The 18,009-nt window shown below is 41.5% G+C and overlaps 1 protein-coding gene and 1 long non-coding RNA gene across 10 annotated transcripts in view; one reads left to right on the forward strand and one right to left on the reverse strand.

Annotated features, from left to right (window-relative positions):
- The window catches only part of LOC129737304 (uncharacterized), a 34,851-nt gene extending 31,474 nt beyond the window's left edge, over positions 1 to 3,377 (reverse strand). Inside the window, exon 1 of the long non-coding RNA XR_008735016.1 lies at positions 2,444 to 3,377. This is a non-coding gene — a long non-coding RNA (uncharacterized LOC129737304). The remainder of the gene's footprint in view (positions 1 to 2,443) is intronic.
- RASGRP3 (RAS guanyl releasing protein 3) overlaps positions 1 to 18,009 on the forward strand; it is a 61,446-nt gene that overhangs the window by 9,127 nt on the left and 34,310 nt on the right. Inside the window, exons 1-3 of one of the 9 annotated variants that reach the window (XM_055726102.1) lie at positions 4,421 to 4,608; positions 8,741 to 8,820; positions 12,143 to 12,240. The exons of 1 other annotated variant lie outside the window; for it this stretch is intronic. The gene's annotated coding sequence lies outside the window, so the exon portion shown is untranslated. Of the gene's footprint in view, positions 1 to 4,417; positions 4,609 to 8,740; positions 8,821 to 12,142; positions 12,241 to 15,799; positions 15,869 to 18,009 lie in introns of those variants that run through there. 7 more of the 9 variants (XM_055726101.1, XM_055726103.1, XM_055726105.1 and 4 more) reach the window with 7 other exon arrangements.

The following is an 18,009-nucleotide window of genomic DNA, read 5'->3' on the forward strand; positions in this document are numbered from 1 at the left end:
TTGGTCTATTTATAGCAGACTTTTTAATCACACTTAGGTATTTATAAAACATCCTGTCTAGTGAAGGCTTCCATGGTCTGCTTTCATTCACTTCTACTGATAGTGAAGGCTATATAATATCTGAGGCAGTGAGGTAGACCAGCAAACCAGGCACTGTTTATTAGTTATGGATTCCACATATTCTAAAAGGCTACAGTCAAATCATAGTGCAACCTTTTAGGAAACAAATGCAGTAACACAGACTTGCGGTTAGTGTACCCTGACATTTATGTCCATCGAGAGTCTTCCCTCCTGTTATATAAACTCCAGAAGAACACGTTAACAAAAAAAAGACATTTCCAGACAGCCCACAATACAGCCGTCCATGATCACCGTATTCAGAAAATAACTCTATATTCCAAAATTTTGCACAGTATCAAAGCACAGATGCTGAGATTAGCTCTCTATCACCAATCAATTATAAATGAATGCACCTACGGTTAATTATATGACACATAAGCAAGACAGCCAATTACATCTAAAAAGATAAGAGAAACAACAGTTAAAAACAAGCCATGAAATAAAGCCTCTCCTATAGTAAGGAGAGGCTCTGGATCCATTTATGCAGCATCAATAAAAACAAACAACTTCCTGATCTCAAACTAAACCAAAAGGGGTAACTAATCCATTCTTTAATTCTTTGCAACTTTTCTAAAAGCTATCTGTCCTATTTAACATTAAAATTTTAACTTTACGTGCACCTATCCCTATCACAATTCAGTGCTAACTGTACTCATTTTTTGTTGTTCCTGTTCAGTATTTCTCATAGCATGTCTGAGAAATCTATGTTCATTTCTTAGTTTCTGAGGCATCAGTATCTACAGGATAAAATGTACCCTTTTCAATCCAGTTTTGAGTTGTTTTCTCAACAGAAAGAAAAGTAACATACTGTTGTGTAACAAAGAGCAAAGCTTTTGTCACACAGAAGATGCCATCTGATAGATATAAGAACACATTATATTCGATGCATCTGCATCAGCCAGCTTCTTTTTTTGCTATGTATTTTCTTCAAAAAAGGAAAGAACAGAAAAAAAGGAAACACTCCACAAAAATTTTGAGACTTATTTTCAGGAGTTATACCCAAATTATTTCTATGTTTTGTTTCATAATGACAAATCCATCTGTCTAGCACAAGGAGCTGATAAAACTTTTTCCTGCATAAACCGCCATCAGAGTTTATGGCAATTTTACTGACCCATAAAAAATCATTTATTTGCCTGTTCATTTCAGAAAGTACAAAGGCTCCTTTTCTCTTTAGGGAGTGCATCCCAAGTTGTTTGTGGAATATTGCCATTCAGTCATTATCATCAAATTATGTTCCTATGTGCAGCATGACTACCAAGTAAAAACAGGCAGCTATTCAGTGCAGAGTGGTAACTGTTCTGTGTGCTATTTCAAATGGTGCAAGTACCAGCATTTCATCAATGGTATTAAAGAGTCTTGATAAATGTAAAAGAGTACGATTGACATTCCATAATCAGAGAAATGGACAAACTACTATTAACGGCATTTGTGGACTGGTAGACTACTATGAAGCACATTTCAATCATGTTTTCTTCAGTATCAGCAGGGAGTAATTTTGTAAGAAAGTCTGTAAAGAAATTTAGTATTAAAGCTGCATATAAGGTTCTGTTACTCTTGATCTCAAATGAAAGTACCTTTTAGGGGAAACAAAATGGCATTTTTCAAATTTGGTTATGGCCCATGCCCTAAAGTACGGTGGGTGCTTTCTCCTTTCTCTAAAGAAAGGCCTGGTATTTTACACCCAGCTCTGTGAACAGCCATCTACGGTCTGCAGGAGCTCCCGCCTCAGCTCTGCACAGGCAGCTCTCAGTCCCTCTTTGAAATTATCACCCCGCCAAGTGTCCTAAACTTAAATGAGCTCATTCCTCGTGGCCTTATTTCTCATTTTTAAACTCATAGTTTTTACAGTCTCCTCAGGAGATCATTAAAAAGCCCCTGAGGAGGTTTTCCTACGATCTCCTTAGGAGATTGTAAAAAAGCCTCTGAGGAGGTTTTCTTACAATCTCCTCAGATCATAAAAAAGCCTCTGAGGAGGCTTTCCTCCTCAGCAGCTCGGAAGGCCCCAGTGTTACAGAGCCCCATGCACTGGGCCACTCGCCTTAGAGGCCTGATGTAAGTTCCCAAGACAGCTTGGGGAGGCCACCTCAGTGCAACCTCCCAGAATCACCAAGAGGCACAACTTGTAGACACGCTCCCATGCCTGATGGGCAATGGGATAAAATGGTGCTGCTGCACATCTGCAGCAAACATTTGCTGTTTACCTAGCCGTTAACCTACTACTCCACAAGCATTCCTCCTCCCGTTGCACATCCCTCATTTCCCAATGCAGAGCTGGGGCCTGGCATCATACCGCACTCAGGCGTTTCAAGCACGAACTCACATCTCCGGCCTCCGAGGTGAGGGGTCCGAGGAGGCTGCAGCGGGGACCTGAGGCCGCTGGGGGCTGCTGTGGGGCCTCCCCGCAGCTCCTCTCGGGCTCTGCGCCGGCACCGTGTGTGCCCTTCGCACCGAGTGTGCTTCTGCCCTTTGAAATGTCCGGCCGAAAGGGCGAATCCCCTCAGAGGAGCCGCCGCTGAGGGCGCCGCGGTGGCCCCTGAGAGGGTCCTAACGGCCGGCGGGGCGCGGCGCCCGCGCTGCCTCGCGGCCGGCGAAGCGCGGGAAGCTGCCGCGCCGGGGCCATGCTCCCCGGGGCATGGCGGGAATGACCCTCCTCAACCGTAAACCGACGGGATTTTTCGGCTCATGCTTCCTTCTGGGTTGTTCGTTGTTTACCTGCGTTACCAGGGTGTGGGCGCGGAGGCAGACGAGGCCAAACAAGGCACCAAACCCTCCCCGTCGCCAGGGGAAGGGCGGGCGGGCGACCGCGGCGCTGGCGGGAAACCCCGCACCGGGACTCCGGCCGCGGGTCCCCGGGGCGCCTTCACCCCTCGGGCTGCCGGCGAGGTCCGCTAGCGAGCTGGGAACGCCCCTGCCTGGCCGGGCTGTGAGAGTCCATGCAACGTGGGAGAGTTTTGCTATGAAAAGCTGTCGAGATGCTGAGGAAAGGAGAGACCCACAAAGGCATGGGTAATGAGCACGAGGCGCCTTCCCCGCTGCTGGTGGCTGCAGGGTTTCATAACCATGTGCTGCTTTATATAATTTGCGGAGCTGGGTAAGGTCAAAGGAAGCAACCTGAGTTACCCTCTCTTGCTGCAGCCCTTGTCTTCAGTGGTTTGCAGGCTTGCATTGATTTCTGATTTATGTGCCAGCTAGATGTGCTATTATCACTTAATTTTAACAACAGGCACCTATCCGGCTCTGATCTATGATGCAAATCCCTTACATTTCTTCAAATCTCTGCTGCAGGTTGGTGCAGGTTGTATTTCAGAAAATGGCCCTTTATAATCCAATGACACCGTGCAACCTTGCAAAATGTGTATTGCTTACCCAACAGTAACCATGACCACGTTCTATAGTGAAGTATGGCAATTGCCTGTGTCCTGGCAGCCTTTCCAAATTAAAGCACCACTGCAGTTTCGGTACAGTGTATCCTACAAGTGGGATGGGAATTAAGCATTTCAGAAAATGGTGGTTTGCATCTCACCCTCAAAATCCCATTGACATTATACCTTTGTCCTTAAGTACCTAAATAATTTCAAATAGGTGACCAAGCTAATGGGAACTAGGCACAATGTTTCAGTTGAATTTCAGTAATTATGGCTACATATTACCCTGGAAAATTCCATCGGAATGGGTTTGTTTCTTGACTTCAGTGTTTCTCCTTCATTTGTCTTACGTCTGGGAACATGAGGATAAGGATGCTTTTGTTTTCCATTTTGCTCTCTCTGTTTAGACTGATAGTACCCACCTCAGAAGGGCTATCACAGCCTGACTAGACAATGTTTGGCACAATGCAACCCCATCATCCATGCTGTAAGGATGCTAGATACCACAATTGAAATTATCTCCAGTATTAATAAGGCACTCATCGCTCTACTATCCAAACACAAAAGGTAGTGATGTTGCCACTTAAGTGCAACTAATCCCCAAGGGCAGGATTGTTTACATTCTGTGTGGTTTGTGGAGGGTCCTGGTCTTAAAGATGCTATGAATACCACAGCATTTTAAATTGTCTGGTTCCTGATGGTATAAATTCCTAAATTTAAACACAAAAAATTGTGAAGTCAGAAACAAACCTGAAGTGATTAACAGGGATGTGTTTTAACTTTCCAGTTTTGCTGCCCCTACTGTTGAATAAGGCTTATCTGCTATTCGGTGTTAGTCATTTAAAAAAAAAAAAAGTTATGGAGCACATAGTGCCACGTTCCAGTCAAATGCTTTAGCAAAGGCTGCTGTTATGAAAAGGATTTTCTAATAAGGGGAATAATGATCTTCAGATTCTGACCTCCTGGCACGGCAGTGAGATTTATCAGGAGGGGCATGTGACTAGTTAAGACACACAGCCCCAGCTTGAAGGAAACAGCTGCTCATTTCATGCTTTAGCACTTGGCAGCTGGACAAGGAAGGGTGATGTTTGTGTTGAATACCTCTGCAGAACCAAGTACAGTAAGTGATTTTCCCTGTTTTTGTTTTTTTTTTTCTTCTTAAACTGCCACTGCTTTCCTATTTTCATCCTAGACCTTTTGTAAAAACACTTCAGCGTGAGATGTATTTTTGTCACTTCATTGATAAGCAGTCATTCATGCTCAGAATGTCTATATTTTTCTGACCTGTGATTAACAATAGCGTTGTTTTTGCTCTTGCGGAAACAAGACAGGTACAGTGTTTTGTCCTCATGATAGCCAGGGAAGGAAAATGGTGCTTATTTACTCAGATGATGGAGTGAAGAGGTTGTTTATGATGGACGTATTTTCCTCTCTCTGTAGAGCTAGTCAATAGGTAATGACGCATCTTGACTATAGAGCAATTTTAGTATTCCTTACTTATGTAAGGAATTGGCAGTTACCCCCTCAAAACAGTGGGATCAATCTGAAGAAAGTTGCTTGTGACTGGTTACTTTTTGGGGGTGAATGCAGAGATTTTTTGGAAAGAAAAACGTAGAAGCAGAGAAATACAGGAAGACAGTGAAGATGCACTGATTAAGATATAATTGAGTCATTCTGGATAATAATGCATAATTAGATTGTGAAGATTGAAAAAATCTTCCCTAAAAACAGGGAGTAAGTCTCCTAAATATCTCCAGGTTTTTAATTCAATTTTTTTTAATGTTATTTCTTCATGAATTATTTTCCCGTCTGATAATTTTTGACTGTTATGATGTGAAATTTAGCTTTAAAACACAAGAATTGGAGTATAGGTTATATATATATAAAGGAACTTTTGATCAATCATTTACATAGAGATGCATTACTTTTTTTGGAGGAAGACTTAGCAGGAATGGGAACAAATGAATAGGTGATGGAGCTTGATACATGATGAGACTGAGGGATGCCAGGTGCGATGGGGTAGGTTAAAGAGGGGCAGAGGCAGAGACAAGTGGGATCCTGTTGAGGAAGCTGTATATCAAGTCAAAAAAGCCTGTGTTTCAGAACAGAATCGAGGGTAAACACTGCCAGGTCTAGTGAATCATGCAGTCCTTCCTTTAAAGATGGTGAGAATAACCCTTATTCAAAGACTTCTCGCATCAGAAAGAGAAACTATTTCTCCCTGAAGACTTTTATTTTTCTTTTAAACCATAGTTTATGGCTTTGCCTGTTAACTGGAAATTTTATAGGAAAATGTTGATCAGTTTCAATTGTTCACAAATCCAGAAATCTGCCTGGCTTCCTGCCTATTCGTGTCTCCGAGGGTAGACTGCCTTTGAACCAAGAGCTGAAGTACTATCAGGCTGCGGTTACACTGCAGCCCTCCCATGCAGATGGCACATGATGCTATGAATGGGGCAAGCCTACAAGGAGGGTCCTGAGGTGCCTGGATTTGTGCTTAGGAGCCCCTAATCCCCCAGGAACCTTGGCTGCAATGGGGCCCCTCAGTTCTGTCCAGGTCTTCATCCTGTGTGGTGCAGGGAGAATAAATGGTCCACTGTCGCTTTTTTGTTCTGATCCCACAACAACTTTCTTTTACTGGAGAACTGTAGGAGTTCTGCATTTTGGGTAAGACTGTGCCACAGTGTGCTTGTTTCCAGACATTGTATTTTATGTTTGTGATTAATATTGTCTGTTAAGCAAACTGCCCAGTCAGATGAAAAGGACTGTTGAAGGACCATGCTTTGAACCTAAGTTAAACCCCAAATCCACCAGAAAATAGATAGGAGCTCAAACCATTCCTGCTGTGCCACCTTCTTCCCTATCTATGGCACAACTGCTGTGCCAGGGTTGGTGCAGAAGACTGATATAAAGCCATATGGTTCTGCATTAGCTGGATTATGAGCCAGCTATACTTGCCTCTGGAGCAACTGATTTTAGTCTCGGGCATCCCTGGGAATTAAGTATAAAAGGGAACTAGTGATGATTGCATAGTAAACATTAGATAGCAGTGCTTGCCATCAGGTAATAATGTATGAAAATATGTCACAGTGGTCACTGAATTGTCTCAAAGAAATGTGGTAAGACAGCTCAGTTTTGTTTCTCTATACTATTAATTATTAAGGTCATTTACAGTAAAGGAGAATAACTCACCTGGATCTGCACAATTTAAGGTAAAAGCCTCTACTTTATTTACAGCTTCCAGCTGTCATTACTGTATCTTATTCTGAATTAAATTCAAGACTCATGACTAGACTTTTAAATCCTCTGTCCACAAAATAAAGAAAACTTGATCAACATTACAAGATTCTCAAGGGTGCAGTTATTTCAACCCGGTTTGGTAGGGCTACTTGCTTTGAGAAATGAGTGTTGCAGTCTTCAGGCTCTCCTCACTTTACATGGCATTTCTGATGAATGCCGACTGCAACTTCTGTTACTGCAGCAGCAGTCATGGAACACCACTGGGCATACACTGATTTTGCACTTGAGCAGAAGACACAAACTCTGTACCATCAGTTTTATTTTATAATACCCTGATCTCACAAAAACACTTGCTCAGTTTTTTTAATATATCCCCCCATCCCCCCCCCCCCATCCCGCCATTATGCTCATGTAAGTGAAAGCAGGTCTGCATAGGCATGAAAGTACGTTAATTAAATGTCAGCATGCTTTGTTTGGGGGAAGTGCTCAGCCCTTGCATTTCCCATCGATGCATCTTCAGAAAGTCCAATACCTAACAGAAATTGTTCATCCTGGAATTTTTTTTATTATGTAATAGAGGAGATTTGGTAACAGCATGACCATTGCTGTCTCTGCAGAAGCTCAGTACACACTCACATCACTGAGAGCCTTGTAAGGTTCCTGTTAAATCCTTTTCCTTTACTCTGAGGAAGTGATCAGGGGGCAGCCTTCCAGTTCTCTGAATGGGCATATTTCTGCTCTATAGCAAAATACCTAGCTGAAGAGTAACGACAGTTTTGCCAGCCTCTCTCCTTAGCTGAAAATGCCATTATACAGATGAACCACTCCCAGGATGTTCCTGAATAAAGAGAGGAAACTACTTTTAAAAATACTGAAGGGGTACTTGTGTGGGTTTCTTTTTTCCCAAGCTGTCTGGGCCTGGCCACAGAACATTTGTACAGGTATTCTAAACAACTTGCACAAAATGTTTTCTGTTAACATATTTGTTGTATAATTTCACCACTCGGTTTGCTAGACACATTTTCATGTTGGACCTTTCTTTAAAGTCAGGAATGGCAGAGTCTTATACATGAGTATTTGAATAAAAATGCTGAGACAAATTCTCAAGTCTTCTGATTTTTGCTGTTCATTGCTTTTCTCTACGTTTTTTCTATTCAATGTGAATAGCCAATGCAGTAGTACTTTTTCATTAATAGGTTTGGTTATTGCTATAACATATCTACAAACCAGCTGTCTACCATATTGGAGGCGTTGGAACAGGGGGTAATTTTTCTCTTCTAATGAAGGTAAAAGAGTATTAGCTAAAAGCACTGGCAATATCGACAAAACAAATGTGGTGAGTCCAGCAGATACAAAGATTAATTCTGCAAACGCATAAGTATTTGCTGAGCTGAACTCATGAGTGGTCCCTTCAGAAAGCTCAGCTTGCCTCTAAGTGCGTATGGGGTCAGGATCAAAGTGTGGGCATGTGGAAATACCCACACTGATGTTTACAGCTCAGCAGAAAATACAATTACCCCTGAGAATTACTTTGGTTGTTTTGGTGGCCATCTGCTGTCTCACTTCTCTGAATTAACTGCTCCCCTTGCTGCAGTGTCGTCTGACCACATTCAAATAGGTGAAATGGTTTGACTCTCTACACTGTACTGTCCCACCTGTGATGTATGCATATTCCCTTTACTAATGATCTGGAGTTTCTCAAGCAACATCTCAAGAACCTGCCAGGCATAATAATCTGTGCCATATTAGTGAAACCTGAGCTATTCTTGATCAGATACTTTATATATTTAGTTCCTGCAAACAGAATATGACTGTATCATTTTAACACAAATGTAATACTAGTGATTCAGCAGTATATCTGCTTTGGACTACCACAAAAGCTATACCAAGCTTAATATACCGGTAGCTAATATATATTGATATTATGTTATGTATATCATTACCTCTCCATATACAACTCCTTCCGCTGCTATTAAAACTACCTCTCTTTTCAACCCCTACTATGGAAACAGATATTCCACTTGGAGTAGCGGTGGGCTTGTGCGAGAGAATCTCGAGTGCATGAAGTGTGTGCAGCAACAGGATCTCTGAGGTGAATAAGGATTTTCCATTCCTTTTGAAGTATATTTTGCTCCCCATGTCTGAAACGGGTTGATGATTTTCAATGCAGGAATCAGTCTTAGAGGCTAGTATTTAAGTCAGTCGTTACATGGTCAAATAGATTGAATGTGACTGACTCTGAGTATATTTACATGCTTGCTAAACATGTTGATGAGGCTGCTTTTGACACATGACCCAAGGTTGCATATATTCTTTGCATTGATGCTACATTCTTGTTCGTGTTTTTTAAAATATATAACATTTCTCTAGCTTAAACTCTGGTCTCACCAAACTGAATTTCCTTAATTTGAAAGAGCATTATTACAGATAGGCTTCCATTCATAACGAGTCCATCCAATCCGTAATCGTGGTGCTGGTTCATATGGCATGCATTGGTAAGTCCTGTTTGTTTTGCAGTGACCCAGTGTTTGAACACAGAGCTTGTTTGGAAATTTCTGGTGTTGCTAGTGGGAAGTAAAAAAAAAAAAACAGTTTATGCAAATACGTAGCTGATTACTGGTGGGGCAAATTACATCAGAACATCTTTGCTAAACTAGGGCTTAAGTCAACTTACTGTTTGGATATATAGTGATTTTTTTTCATCCAAATCAGAATAGCCATGACATTCCAGCCTTATCACACTTTTCATTAAATAGCTTCCTCAAAAGACCAATAATAATCTCCTCTGCTACAGATGTCTTGCCTACTTTAGCTTGCTTACTCATACTCTGTTTTACCGAATTCATGAATACATACTTCCTGGAACAGCTGCCACCCTTCCTAAAACTCTTGGTTTCCAGGCCCTGCCCTAATGACTGTCTGTATATTTTTATCTTAAGTAGGCATTGGGGCAGGAACTAGAATTCACTTTTTTTCCCCCTCTTCTTGAGTGAGTGCTCCTGCTCTTAAATTATACAGTCATGCTGTTGCTTGCTTTCTTCCTGCACCCCAAAGAAACTTCATTATTTCATTTAATACAGAATTTCATTAATGTTTTGGGGCTAGAAAATCTACTCTGTAGTCTCAGCCAAGACAGCAGGAGTTTTACAACCCTTCCACTAATGAGAAGAATTGATCCTGTATCTCTCACAGCTTTAAGGAGTGTTCAGAAGCCTTGGATAAAGAGCTTGGGCATCACGGCTGCACTGTTCTAGTATGGGAGTGATGTGCTAGTTGTGAATAGAGGATTTTTAAAACAGGCAAGGCAGAAGAATTTCTGGTGTACAGATCCCAAAAGGATTTAGCAATGACGTAAGCAGAACGTTTCTAGGTGTTGCTGACTCTGATAGGCTTCTGTTGGGCATTCGGGGACTTCAATATTGAGAACGCAGAAAGAGGTTGAAAGCTCTAGGCAGTCACCTGCTGGGGTGAGGCGGTGAGAAGTGAGAGACTAGGCTGAGAATCACACCCCTGGAGTCAAGCACTGGAAGTGAAAGGAGCCAGGATGTGGCCTTTAATCCTTCTGTTGGATCTAGTTCTCAGCTCACATGGCGGAACCGAAATAAGAGAGGTGGTTCTCAGGTTAATATATACTTAAGTAAAGGCTCTTTTGCAATTTGCTTCATGTTTGTGTTTCAAAATCTGCTCCTTCTGGAATTCTTTCACTGACTTAACTATATTGATTCAGAAATTGGTGTAAACTCTGATTTGGGCATGGTTATCTGGTATAACAGTGCTTATAGACAGTGCTTATAGACTGCAATAGCAGTCAGTCTTTCAGTGCTGAATACTGGGGGAGGGAAAACAAGTCTCTAAGCCTCTGTCTCAGCTTCCAGATCACCATCTTCCTAACACCTCCTGACCTTTAATTTTCTCCCCTTACTTGACCATTTTTTTCACTTCATATTAGCTTTACCATGTAGCCACAGGATTATTCATTTTTTTAATCATTATTGGAGTTAAGCAGAGCCTTCAAGAAATTCTGATAAGCTCCTTACATTTGATAAATACATGCTAAGGAGTAAATAGTTATGAGTTTCCTCTATAAATACAGAGCAAACAGGCTTGGATGAATTTAATGAGTATCTTCCAGGTTACTCATGAAGGTGACAGGTATTTGGGATGGTCTGAACTAGCCACTGCAAAACATTATGCTACCAATTAACTCTTGATATTTTATCTCCACATCCAGAAAGCTACTTGGTGGAGTATATATAACAGTAAGCAACTGCTCTTTTTGCTTTTCAAATAATGGTGAATCTTTGTCATAACATCCCCACAAAGTACGCATTTTAGGGTTTTCTGTAATCTTACTCTTTGAGGCAGAAAATACAGGCTGTACTACAAATACATGAGCTTTAGAGAATTACAGTATAGTATCTTAAGACATGGGCATTGCAAACTTAATGAGTTTTGGTAAGGTGTGTTTCTCTGAAGTCCTATTGTAGCAATGTGTTCTGTGGTTGCGGAAGTGGGATATTTGTGTGGCTGCAATCCTGTGTTACATATTCTTTCGTACAATAAATATTTAACTACCAAAATAATATTAGCAAACTAAAGATCAGAGTTACTTGTTTAATGTATTACTTATTAAGGCAGGAGCTGTGAGATGCTTTTCCTCTCTTTTTCTTTGAGATAGATTTTTTTTTTACGCTGCTCCTTCCCCTTTTTCTATCTTGCTGTTCTGTATATATTTATATATAGCACCTTCTTCAGATGAGCTTATATTTGTGTTTCAAATCTTTTGATGAGAAATTTCTGTGTTGGCATTACTCTCTTTTTGAAGAAGGCGTTTAGCTTGTTGGCTGCAAACTGTCTTATTGTTAGGAAGGTACGTGGTTATTAATAAAACTCACTCGGTTCCAGCAGCTTGGATATAGTAATCAACTTGGTGACGTTGTTCTTGCATCCTGGACTCTGTAGACTTCTTGTATCGTAAACAGTGTTAGAGGTTTGCTCTGTGTCTTCATACAGTCATATTGACATATGTTTCTTAGACTGCTTAGTAAGGAAACAAGGTTTAGTCAGCTGGCTGGCAGTTGCTTTGTTAGCTCGGAAAAAAAGTACCATATCTAGTCAGCCATGCTAGAAGGAGCAAATAATCTATTCCCTGCTCTTCTCTGTTGGAGTCTCACTATTTTAGAAATCTCTGAACTGACTTAAGAAATGCTGTATGCCTGTGTTTAAAATACTGTCTTTGCATCATTAAGAAATACGAAGCTGCCATTGTTTCACCCATCTTCCCAGGGGAAACTCATAGAAAATAACTAGATGTAAGGAACTGCTTATGTATTTTGATAGCCAACATCTGCTGACAGAATTTCACAGCAAAAGATGCTGGATCTCTCCTGACCTTTGGGCTGTGTTTTTACCAGCTTTTGTGCATGTCTGCTTGCCTGGGAGTTGTGAGTCATCAATGACTTTTGCAGATGCTAAACCATAGCACTGCACAAGGCAGACATCCCTGATTCATGCGAGTATGCAGCAGACATCAATCTTCATGAGTTCCTAGGGTCACACAGCAGGTCTGTGTACTGGCATGTGTGTCTGTCAGTGTTTTCTAGTGTACCATTTTAAATTGCATTCTCTCTTTAAAGAGTGACTGCTCACAAATGAATGGGAAGCTGCCACCAGGGAGTGAGAAGGGTTACTGGCCATTAGCAACTGGTCCAGTCTGTCTCCTTATCTGGGGCCTATTAGCACATCTGTGGTGAAATAGCAGTTGTATGTGAACCATTTTCTACATTCATCAAAGGGAAAGCAAAGGTTGATTCCATTAGAAATGCACTGTAACAGCCAAATGAGCTAAAAGAGCCAAAGTTCTGTCCTGCCCCCCTGTCCTTTTAACTCTGTCTTGCTCCATCTCAGACATCCAGCTTCCCATTACTTAAGTCTCTGAAAGCCTCTTCCTGCCTTTATTGTTTTGCCAGTTGCTGCCTTCAATTTACTGCACTGATAAGTACTTCCCAGGCTGTAAATATGTGGCCAAGATATTTCTGAAGCTGACCCCTGTTTTGATTGTAGTCACAGGAGGAAAGGTCAGCAGCAAAACTGCTCTCCCTACACGGGGAGGCAACTCCTCACACTGGGATAGGTACAGGTTGTGCATTCATGGGGAGAAATGTGAGGTAATGTATGGGATAACAGGGCCAAAGAAGAAAAAGTAAACATGCACGTAAACTCCCCTTTTTACAAGGTGATATCGGTGCTTTTATTAGATGCAGTAACTGCATTTAATAACTGTAGTTATTGTAGTTATCTAGTAGCTGCAGTTGTTCTTCAGCTTGGGGAATTCCAGAAGCCAGAAAGAGTGAGAAATCAGATACGGTCATCAATGTTGGAAATTACAGCAGGTAGGTAGGAAGTGTTGAAGTCTCCCTTCACTGGTATCTGTACGGCAGAGATGAAAAAGGGAAGAAGGGATGTGATTTGATGTCTTGCTTTTTGGGACACTTAGCTATAATCTCTACTTTTTAGGTGACCAGCACAAGCCTGTAAGGCTTGACATGCTTGAGAAGCTCCATACGTGTCTGTAATTCCTGTGGCATCATTATAATGTGTGGCTCAGATGTTGGCAATGTGGCTGTCTGCCAGCATGGGCATAGAAAGTATCATGCCACAAGCAGTTAGTCTGCAGTGGGAAATAACTGGAAATAACAGAATTATGTGGAGTTGAAAAAGCTTCTTCCAAGGGACAATCAATTTGGAAACCATGGGTTTGTCAGGCAGGAACTTTGATACCAAACTTACTGAATTTTAATATAAGGTAGAGGCTTAAAATTGACTGAAAAGTGGTGTGAAACTGAAAGCAGTGCTGACTTAAAACTGTCATAACTCTTGGGAGATTTAACAGATTCAAAAAAGACGCTACCCAGGGACTATGCTACTATAGAAGAATTTTGGCTTAGTTAAAAAGATGATAAAATGAGCTTTGGGGGGGGAAATGTAGATCTCCAAGCGGAACATATCAGAAGGTCTAGGTAAGTAGGGCCTAGGATTTCTTAGTAATCTAATTAATAAATAAGTGTGATTTTTCTAGCTTGACTTTAAGAGCTGGCAAAGGTAAATAATAATAAAATGTGAAAATATTTTGCAACAGTTATATGATAATAAATATACTGGATCTTTGTCTTTCAGAACTGAAGAGTTGATTATTTCACCATACATTTTTTAAAATAACTAAAAAAATGTTTTTGCTTGGGCTGGTGCAGTCTCATTAAAGGCATGTAACAGTGTAACCAGTGAAGAATATATGCTGATAAGGTGTTTTTTTTCCCCTGACATGACCTATCTGAATAGATTTACAAAGCAGACTTATGAAAGACTGTGAAGAGCTGTACGCAAGTCTGTGAATAGCAGAGGTAATTGCCAAGTTCCTCTGAAGGCTTACAGGCAATAGTATAACCTGTAAAAAGTATTCACAGTGCATTGATTTGGTTTCTGAAAAAAAGATTATGTGAACTCTTATTGCTGTTAGCTGTCCTCTCCTGATGGGCTGTACTTTGGTGTTGGAGATCTCTAATGTTCTGAAGGGCAAAGGTCCTCAGAAGAGCTGCGTCCCCAGGCGTCATACATGTTAACCAAATATCTGATATTTGTAATTGTATTTTTGCTTTACTGGGAATAGCAAAACAATTTTTGTGACAAATCTGCTGAGAAGTGTGGCTGAAAGTTTTCCTCTTTTTGAAGACAAAGTATTCCTTTAGCTCTTCCTTTTAACCTGACGCATTCTGGGCAATTGTACTACCTTGATGCACAGCAAGTGGAAGTAAGATATCCTCATAGTACCTGGAATAACTCAAGGATGTATGTTCAGATTTTACTGTCATTACTGCATTTAAATTACCCTGTAATGAGTTATATTTATAGAGGCAAATGCCAACATGGTAAATTGAGGAAACAAATACAGAAGTGGATGGGACAAAGCTGAAATATGGTTGATAACCAGTTCCATAAAATGCTAGAATTGCAACTGAGAATGAAACGTTTGTTGTTTTTACAAATCCGGTTATCAAGCTATCCATTATTTTAGGGGGGTTATAAGTGAGGTAAGCTGGGTGTTTTTTCTATTGTCTCAGAAATCATCTTCATTATATATTACAGAAAGAGATAAGAATGCTGAACAAAATGCTGGCTAAGCAGCTCAAGCCTTAATCAAGTGACTTTCTGATTACTGAAAGTATTTGGTCGTGTGACTGTCCGTTAGCATTCCTCATGATTTCTGTAAGCTTCTCTTTTCATGTTAGGTCAGCATGTATTGTACCTCATATGCTAATTTATGAACTTCTACAGGGCATTATGTGGCTCTGAGCTAGTAGTTTGGTAGCGAATATGAGCAGATCTGTATATCCACTTGTTTTCTTACCTGTGGTCCTGTTCATTTAACCTCTGTTCCTATAAAAGGACAAATGTCTAGGTCCCGAGACCATTTATAATACCCTTCTATGTTAATTGAGTGACCTGTGATGACCTGAAAGTAAATATTTAGCTCAGTGATCTCTCAAAATTAAGCATAATGAAATACGTTTCGACAATATATATCTTGCATACTTTTGTGCTACGGCAACAAGGGCTCATCCCTTAGACTACATGGGATGTAAGTGGCAAGGTTTTGGCAGCAGGGGAGCTGCAGGCACGGCCTCTGTAGGAGAAGGCCAGGGGCTGCCCTGTGTCAGACGCAGCCACTTCCAGCTGTCTTTGCAAGGGAGCCATCACAGGCTGCAGCTGAGCCCATCAGCTGAGTTAGTGGCACATCTGTGAAAACAAATTTAAGAAAAGGCAGAAAATGCCAAGGAGGGGGAAGGAACATGAAGAGAACAAGGGAATGGAGAGGAGGAGGGAAGAACAGAGGGAATAACAAGGTCAGAGAACAAGGAGGTGCTCTGTGACAGAGCAGGTACTTCCCTGAAAGGACTGTGGCCCGTAGAAGACCCATGCTGGAGCATAGGACGAGAGTGAGAAGGAAGGAGCAGCAGAGAGAAACTGCTGTGTACTGATCTTGACCTCCTGCACTGCTCATTTTCTCACCAAAGGGACTGGATGCAACCTGCAGCAATATAACAAGGGGGAAGGAGAGGTGTCTGGAGTGAAGCTAAGCACGGGTAAGTGGGAGGAAAGATGTTCTGATATTTGTCCTTTTTGTTTCCTAATACCCAAATCAGTAATTAAATATTTATGTTAATTGCCAATAAGATAAGCTTTACAGAGATTACACTGGTTTGGGGTACATGAATGACATGGAGCAGGTGAAACTTTATCCCATGGAGACTGTAGAGCTGGGGAGCCACTAATATCCTATGCAGTGTCTGTTGCTAACGTGAGGTTTGGCTTTAGCCATATACCAGCAGTGTACACATAACCACTAACCACCCCTGTGTTCTCTCCCTTTTTCAGCCATGGATGTCCCACTCTGTTTAGTGTCTTTTGAAGTTCCTCTTTTATCCAGAAAAGAGAGTGAATCGAAGTAATAGGGTGCAAACAGATACTGTGGTTTATTGTGTTACTACTGTCTAAGGGTGTGTAGCAAAGGTGAACGAGTACTGGTGAGTCACATCAGATGAGCCCAGGACTCTCAAATTATATTTTCATTCCTCTCCTGCCCCCAGCAAGGCTTGTATCTTGCATTCATGGAGCAGTGCCACAGTTTCTCCTTTGTTCTGTGTCTTTGCTCTGCATGACAAGTGCCATCAGTAAGCCTGATGTGCCATCCTGCAGCCAGCTGCGTGTGATGGTTGAGATCATGGCCTGGGACAGAAGCAGTGGCATTAGGCTGCCTGACAAACCTGCACCATTGCCTTTTCCTGCCTAGCACAGCTTCAGTACGTGTCAGATGCTGGAGAAACCTGATCATGTATGTCACTTGCTCAGAGTTTTCTAGAAATGGATTTGTGTGTACTATAATAAATAAACTGGTACTGACCACCTACATGAAATATTTAACTGCTTAGAGAGAAAAAAGTCTCAGGAACCATGCATTAGCGAACCTGAGACCTGTGTTGACTTGAGCCCAAACAGATGCCTTGATTGCACCTGTGTAGGAAAAGATGCAGCCGTTATGTGTGTCCCAGCCGGGATTGTTGTTATGGTGATTATATTAATACGTGTGGAGACTAATCACAAGGAAGGGCTTCATTGCAAGAGCCTCCACTACGTCTACAGGACAAAGGAAAAAGGTGTGTCAAGGGAACTTGTCCTTAAACCTTCTCATGAGATTCTATTTCTTCTAAGCTTCTTTTTCTGCACGCTGTTATTCTATCTCCCTGTTTGGCTGCTCACATTTAGCACTCTTTCTGCAGCAGCCAGGTGGAAGCAGTTTAATGTAAGCATTCAGTGATGTGTTGTGTAGGCTTGGAGGGGGGGAGACAAGGGGAGGTCTGGCTTACTTAAGCCCCCAAGAATGTCCTAATCTTGTAAAGGATATGAGTCTCCTGTGTGCAGGCCTCTGGAAAGTTTATGGATAAACTAAGATCCGTAGAGGTGCCTGTGTGTCAAAGTTGAACTGTTTGCATGTGGCTTTATTTATTGTCCCTAAGTAGAAGGAAAATAGCCCACGTTTAATTAATGGGGAAAATGCTACGCGTACGTTTACTTTGGCTTGACTAAAAAACTGTTTAAATTTCATTTAGCTAAATAAATATTACTGTATGTCAAATTTAAGCCTATTTTAAGCCTGACTTATAGGTTTAGCTTGCACCTGTAACCAATATAACTTGCTTGAAATCCATGTGAAAGTGGTGACCACACAGGGGTTTGTGCTGGCTTGACATTTTAGTATTAGTTAAATTGCCATAGCTTGTAGGTGTGGACCTCCCCTTAGTAGCCTCCAGCAGTGAAAGTGATGTCTTTGGGTTTTACTAACGACAGTAGCCAACATTTAAAACTTGGCTGCATGCTGACCACTCTGTTCACACCATTTGGCGCTTTTGCGTAAGACCACAAGTTTGCTGGCAGGGTACCCTGTTTCTTTCCAAAACTAATGTATTACACCTGACCACATCTGTCTCAAGAGCTCACAGCCTGCACACTTGTTTTAAATACATCTGTCAAGACAAATTGTCCACAATAGTGCAATCTCAAGACTTCCAAAATGCAATTACATTGCACAAGAGTACCAAGGAAAGCCACCTGCTCAAAGTAACTGCCTGTGTGTGTGTGGCGGTCAGGCTGACAGCGAGACCTGGAAGGGACTGTATGTTTTGTAGTCAGTCCATCACAAACTTCTTGCCTTTGGGCACATCGCTAC

This window comes from Falco cherrug, chromosome 13 (assembly GCF_023634085.1).
Source record: "Falco cherrug isolate bFalChe1 chromosome 13, bFalChe1.pri, whole genome shotgun sequence".
Classification (NCBI taxonomy): domain Eukaryota; kingdom Metazoa; phylum Chordata; class Aves; order Falconiformes; family Falconidae; genus Falco; species Falco cherrug.